Below are 7,694 nucleotides of genomic sequence, written 5' to 3' on the forward strand. Positions count from 1 at the left end.
GAGGAGACAGAATTGACAATGAATTCCAAAACAAGTTAGTATGTTAGTAACAGTTGAATGTGGAAATAATGCAGAAAAGATGGTCAAGAAGGTAAAGTATAGCTTAAAAGGTATTTTCTGGGCAGACAGTAAAGAAAAGGCATTTCAGGCAGAAAGCATGCGTGTCTGTCAAGGTGTGGAGATACGGAAATCCTGTTTGAGGGGCCTGGCTTTGGATGGCAGGTCTTGACTGTAATGGAAGGGGTCTGTGGAAGAGAGGCCTGAACAGATGTCAAGGGCCAGACCAGGAGGGACATAGAACTTAGGACATCATCATGGGCAAGAACCACCAAAGGAATTAATTAAGGGATATTAATAAGTTGAGGTCACAGAGGTCAAGATATTTAAAAAAAAAGTGACCCCATAAAAATAAACATGTCAGCATAAAGAAGCAGAATTGAAAAGCAAAATCTCATAAAAGTTGATAATAGAAAGATCAATATCCAAAAGACAATGGGGCAGAGACAAGTAAAAGCAACTAATAGAGGAAATGCAAAGGGCTGATAAACATAGGGAGAAGGGTTTAACATCACTTGTGATTAAGAAAGTGAAGATTAGGGCAGCTCAGGTGGCTCAGCAGTTCAGTGCCACCTTTGGCCCAGGGCCTGATCCTGGAGACCGGGATTGAGTCATGTCAGGCTCCTTGCATGGAGCCTACTTCTCCCTCTGCCTGTGTCTCTGCCTCTCTCTCTCTCTCTCTCTCTGTATCTCTCATGAATAAATAAATAAAATCTTTAATCAAAAAAAAAAAAAAAAGAAAGTGAAGATTAAAATAGTTTTGGCTATGAAATTATTAGGATAATACCTATATAAAAAACATCTATACATACTGAGACTATTGAAGGACAAGTCACCAAAAGGTTAAGCAAGTATAGAGGCTTCATTGATAATTTTTGTTTTCTTCTTTATACTTTGTTTCTAAATTTCCCCAAGAAAACTGTCTAAATTCTTAAAATAAAAACCAATACATTCAATTATCTTAAGAAATATAGCTTCTAATGAAAAACAGCAGTTTCTGCCCAGCCAATTCACCTCCAGGGGCAACCACTCTCAGTTCTTCCACTTGATTCTTCTGGTACTTACCTCCCTATTTCTACACGACATGCACACATTGTTATCCCTGGATTGATCGATTTTAGCAATTACCTCCTAACTTCTTGTGAATATGGAGTGTTAGATTCAGCTCTCTGACACTACCATCCTCGGCCTACCTCCTTCTCTTCATACAGCTAAGTCATGACTGAAAAAAAATTTCAAATAAATAACACTTTAAAACTTTGATCATGTAATAATTGCATATGTTCTGAGTTACCCTCTGAGCCATGCAATGTACTAGAGGTACATGTCCTTTCCTGTACAGTTTTATGATTCCTTAGAGTTAATAATTTAAGAATTGTCTCATTTTTTTTTTGCAGTTTTCTATGTTCCTGTTGATGTTTTCTAAATTCTCCAATGTTTCTCAGGTGCTTATCAATAATTTTTTAATGCTCAAGCACATTAAATAATACACTGTTTCCATTTCTCTCTCCCTTCTCTCCCTTCCATACACCTCCCACCTGTCTTGTCTGAACTGGTCGTTCTCTGGGCTGTTGCTCAGCTGTGCCCTGGCATCTTCTTTTACTGAACAAACCCCTTGTGTTGAATCTCTTGCTTCCTGGATTCCACATATTCTTTTTTTTTTTAATATTTATTTAAATTCAGTTTGCCAACCTATAGTATAACACCCAGTGCTCATCTCATTAAGTGCCCTCCTTAGTGCCCATCAATGCAATCGCCCCATCCCCCCACCCTCCTCTCCTTCTGCAACACTTTGTATTCTTTTTTGTTTATTGGTTTGTTTTGGTTTATGCCTTCTTTTGCTAAAGCACATCCACCAGCAATTCCCTAAGATGCAGTATATGGGAGTAAAGGCTTTTTCCTAGGCTTTGCTGTCTGAAAATATTTTTATTCTCATAATTGATTGTGTATATTGTGTTCACACTTGATTGGTATGGTAGGCTGTACTGAATTCCAAATGAAAAAATTTTACCCTCAAAATTTGGATCAGATTGCTTCACTATTTTCCAGCATTCTGCTGGAAAGCTTGGTACCATTTGTATTTTCCTTTGTCACATTTTCCCCCCTCTTCTTTGGAAGATTTTTGATTATCCCTGATAGTCTGCAATTTCATTCTGACTTGGAATCGGTATTGCAGGGTCTCTTTAGTCTGGTAATACATTCTTCGATTCTGCTAAATAGTCTTACATTGACTCTTTAATAATTCCTACCCTATTTCTGTCTTTCTGGAACTCCTATTAGTCACCTGCAGTAGGGATTGGGGTACGTGGATGGGGTCAAGTAGCTCCAGATATATAAAGAAAAGGAAGTGCAGAATCTAGGAATAAAATAGGACATAAGTGGTCTATCCACAGATACATATCTTGACAGTCAGGATTCATTGTAGGAAACAGAAACCTCTCTAGCTACTCTAAGTGGATAGGTATTTAAGTGAGGACATTGGAAGGGTTGGATGGGTAGACACTAGAATGAACTTCCAGGATCCATGTCAAGAAAAAGATGGCCAAACTGGTCTATGGCAGGAGGTAGCCATCACCTCAGCCACAATGAGGAGGGTGGGGAATTACAAGTCTCTATGTGGACCTGTTCAGTACAATACGCTAATGCAGTGGTGACCCAGGAATTAGAAGTCCTGGATGTCACTACTGCAATGCCTCTCTGACCCCACATGTCTAGGGACTGGACACATTGGAGTGCTGCTGTAGGACAGTCCGAAATGTGTACAACTGTGTCTGCCAGTTGCAAAAGCTAGCACCAGGATGATGGCCCTGACTCACATCCCCTTTCAAATCTCAAATGCATCTAATTGGCAGAATTTGACTTGCACTCAGAACCCTCACCCTTTTTGGCATTCTAACCCCCACAGAACAGAACACAGAAAAACACAGAAAATTGAAAAAGAGGACATGGGCCAAGTCACCCCAACCACTCCGTACCTCTGCATAGGGTGGCGCTGTGCACGCCAGCCATGGCATCTACAGCAGCAATGAGGAGCTGCTGCAGCGACAGGTTTGACTTAAAGGTGTTGAGGATTCAATATATGGAAAAACATTAAGGGCTAACATGAGTTCTTTTTTTTTTTTTTTCTGGAAGCAGAGAAGGGCATCTCACGTCATTTACACCTAGCCTCATTTCAGCAAATGACTAGAGGAAGAGAGAAAACATGTGTGTTGGTAAAGAAAGGGTGGGGCATTCTAGTCACTAACCTATCTATATAACATTAGGAATTAAAAAGAACCTATCTATATGGAACTATAAAATAAAAAGATTCTTCTGCCCAGTTGAAACCTTTAGCATGTAGGTATGTGGGAGAGGGTCATGTAATCAAGGGGCTGGATTTGATATGAGACAATCCACTCAGAAGTTCTGACACTTCTGACCAGAAAATGAAAGGATATTATCAAAATAAAATCTTATATAAACTTTTTTTAAAAAATAAGGGATCCATCTGAGTCATTGACTTAGGGATGAGATGCAATAACCAAAGAATCCAAACTTTATGTATCTCTAAAGTTGAAGATGCCAACTTGAACACAGTGACCTCCTGTGCTAGGAAATATACAATGTTTTAAGATAATGGGTACAGTCCAGTCTTAACATCTCAGTTTATAAATTCAGATTTTTCCAAAGAGGCTAAAGTCAACCCTGCAAAGACACTTTCCTAGTTTTCTCTCTTGGATGTTTTCAGCTTCAAATATTCTAAGTTGCTCCTAAAAGTTCCTTTGTTTGATTTTCATCTCCTTCTCACACCTGCATCAACAAAAAACCCCCTTCTCAATCTGTTCATGATTCCTTTTTACTAGCAACAGCTAATTAGGAGTACTTGCAGTTTCAAGGCTTTAGACAAGATTCCACTTGCCACAACCAAGTTAGAAATGCAGGGCCTAAATATATCTAGACTGTATTTTAAATGAATATGGGCTGTTCCTGAATTTTAAGCAACTTTAACATAACTAATGTTCATATTCATTAACCAAGGCTATATAAATGGCATAAGAAGAAATAACAGGCTCAGATGTTCAATCTTTATGGAAACATTCTTCAAATGAGTAGGAACACATATTGAACATGTTTTAGGGATCACTCAAACCTTATTTTTATATGTCTACATTATATTTTATATATTTTACACTCTGATGCCCCAATAAGGCTGATTCTCAACTAGTTTTCTCAGATGATAGTGGTCAGCAAGTAACATCTGCTCAAAGCTTTTGAACATCATCTCTACATCTGGTAGTTCCTCAGTGTGGAGCCTCCCTTACCCACACAGAATTTGGTAAAAGTACACATCCTGTCTTCCACTAGGGTAGACAGACATCTGACTTCAGTGTCCACTCACATAAGACAATGATGCAGAAATAGGTTAGATGATGGCTGCTGTGAATTATGGGCCGCCGGGGTCAGTGAAGGATCTTAAGACAGCTGGGTGAAAACTTGCTCTAAAAACCACTGACTGGGTAGCTTTTGGGGAGATCATACCCCGAAACCAGAAGGCCATTGCCAACTCTCTGAAATCTGGAATGAGATGCTTACCTCCAGGTTGGCTACTCTTCTTGAGAAACTACCTGCTATCGACTGGGCTTACTACAAGCCCAATGTGGCAAAGCCTGGCTTGGTAGATGATTTTGAGAAGAAGTTTAATGTTCTGAAGGTTCCTGTGCCAGAGGATAAATACACTGTCCAGGTGGATGCTGAGGAAAAAGAAGATGTGAAAAGCTGTGCTGAGTTTTTGTCCCTCTCAAATGCCAGGATTGAAGAATGTGAAAAAGAGCTGGAGAATATGAAGAACATAATTCCATTTGATCAGATGACCATTGAGTACCTGAATGAAGTCTTCCCAGAAACCAAATTAGACAAGAAATGAGTTGGGGAGAAAGCCCTGGCCCTCATATTATAAATGTTGGAGATTAAAAGTAATGATACAGTAATAAAGAAAAAAAAAAAAAGAAATAGGTTAGATGGTAGGGGGAAGTACCAGGGCTTCGTTTTGTCAGTGTGGTCTGCGGCAGCCACAGAGGCTCAGGGGTCTGCAGTGTGGTGGGTTCCTGCCTCCAAGAGGTGCAGCTGGCTGGGATTTCAGGCAGGAGCTCCAGCCAGTGCTGTTGTGTGGTTCTGAAACTTGGTCTTAGAGGCTGAGCCTGTTCTACTCACCCTTCTGAAGGGTCTGCATTTAGTATCCTCCTTTCTACTTAAATCAGCTCAGCAGTCCTTGAAGTGTGTGGTCCATGGACTCTGGGGACCCCAAGACCCTTTCAGGGGATCTGAGAGCCTCCCTTTCCTAGCCACGTATCTGTGTGAAGCCAGCTTTTTTCTTTGATACACCTCAAAACAATTATCACAACAGATTGAGTGCAGAAGATGATATGAGAATACAGGTGCCTTCTATTAAGTTAGATATAAAAGAGAATTACAAAAATATGAAACAGTATCATTCTCTTTAGGTTTTTCTTTTTTTTTGGAAAAATTATTAGTTATCTTTCCAAAAAAATGCTATTTTATGTTAATATGTAATGCATTTATTTGGGGGTTATTTTATTTTTTATTTTTAAGATTTTATGTAATCTCTACACCCCACCTGGGGCTCAAATTCAGGACCCTGAGAACAGGAGTCACATGCTCTACTGACTGAGCCAGCCAGGTGCCCTAATTATGGGATTATTTTAAAATTAATTACATATTTTAAAGATTGCTTGGTTTTCATTCCTTACTTGGTCTTGGCCAAAAGTAAGTAAGTAGGAAGTTTCCTTCCTAACTGATCAATCAGTATTGGTTAAGCGATTCAGTTTTCATTCCTAATATGGTAACGATCAATAGGTATAACATACCTAAACATAAGTCCCTAAACAACTTAGGGACCGCTAAAGAGTTTTAGAGTATAAAAGGGCCTTAAGACCAAAGAATGCAGGGGCACCTGGGTGGCTCAGGAGGTTGAGCGTCTGCCTTTGGCTTAGGGTGTGATCTTGGGGTCCTGGGGTCCAGTCCCGCATCAGGCTCCCTGAGAGGAGCCTGCTTCTCTCTCTCTGACTCTGTCTCTAATGAATAAATTAATTGTTCTTTTATAAGCTGTTCTTTTAAAACTATCCATGTTAGTTTGGGTTCTCTGAGAAACAAATGACAAGATGGGATTAAATATGAGAGAGATTCACTGGGGAAATGTTTTGAGGTATAAAGGGGAAAAGTAGACAGAGTCTGACAGCTGGAAAGGGGAGAAAGAAGGAAAGGAGGATTAAGTAGAAAGAGTCTTGGACAGCAGCACAGTCCCAAGAAAGTACTGGGTAGGCTAATGGGGAGTTCTTGAGCCAATGTCATTCATTAGGGGAGTGGGCCAACACACTCATTCATTGGCTGGGAACAGCCTGGGGGAAGTGTAGCCTCAGAGGGAACATGGGGGTGGGGAGCATCCCATGGTGCAGCAACTGGGGTCCTCAGTTAACTCTGTTTCCCATATAAGGAGATCTGAGTAACACATTTTCATTGGTGCTACATCACCTTTTGGAAGTTTTCACGTTTTTTTTGGTTAATGTTCGATGGTCATAAAGACCATAAATGTTTCCATGCCACCAAACTTTACCTATATATTTGATGGCTGTCATGAAACATGTTGCTATTAACAGGGGTTAAGGATTCTATTATCTTAATACCACACTTTGGTTGTTACATATTTTATATTAGTTTTTGAAGTATCTAAGTTGTCTTTCGTGTATCCCATACCATAAACACAAGCAAAACTATACCAAATAATGTGACATACTACTTTCTGCAATGTTAACCTAATAAAAACTTTCACTAATAGGAGTTAATGACTCATAATGACTAAGTTATAGAATGTTTTTAAAGGAATGTGGTTATTACTCAGCAGCATACACAGTAACTGCCATTAGAAGAACAAATGCTGACTGAGAGCTGATACAAAGACTGAATGGCTAGGCCATTACCAGACTACTCAGTTTGTTTCTGAGAACACTCTTTTAAGGAAGTTTATTCTTTCTTAAGAATCTCCTACAATCTTCTTAATCTTTAATCTTAATCTTTCTTAATAAATCTCCTACAATCTTCTCAAATAATATTGCGTTTATAAATCATATCACACCACTATCAATCCACTGCTCTGTCTTCTACAGACCCTTCAAACCCTTTCTTCCTAAGTAATTTAAGTGGCCTAGGAGCTGAAGGTCCAATCTCTGCCACCATGTAAGGTCTGACAACACAGGATCCCTTAGAGGAGCCCAGCAGTTCCCATTCTTCCTTCATTCCATATCTATAAACTGGACAAGACTTTTCCTGACCCAGTTATCCAAAGGCCATAATATAAGGCCATAATATATATGATAAGGCCATCATATATTTGAGTCATCAAAACTGAGTAAGCTGGCCCATTTCAGTCCCAGCTTTTCTCATATTGGGCTTCTGTATCTAAATTTTATGTTTAACAAACTAGTGTATATTTCAGCTCAGTTCATCCATGCAAAAAATCATGAATCTTTCAGTTAATGATGTTTTAATCTTTTTTTTTTTAAATTTTTATTTATGATAGTCACAGAGAGAGAGAGAGAGAGAGAGAGAGGCAGAGACACAGGCAGAGGGAGAAACAGGCTCCA

This window comes from Vulpes lagopus, chromosome 1, assembly GCF_018345385.1.
Source record: "Vulpes lagopus strain Blue_001 chromosome 1, ASM1834538v1, whole genome shotgun sequence".
NCBI classification, from domain to species: Eukaryota; Metazoa; Chordata; class Mammalia; order Carnivora; family Canidae; genus Vulpes; species Vulpes lagopus.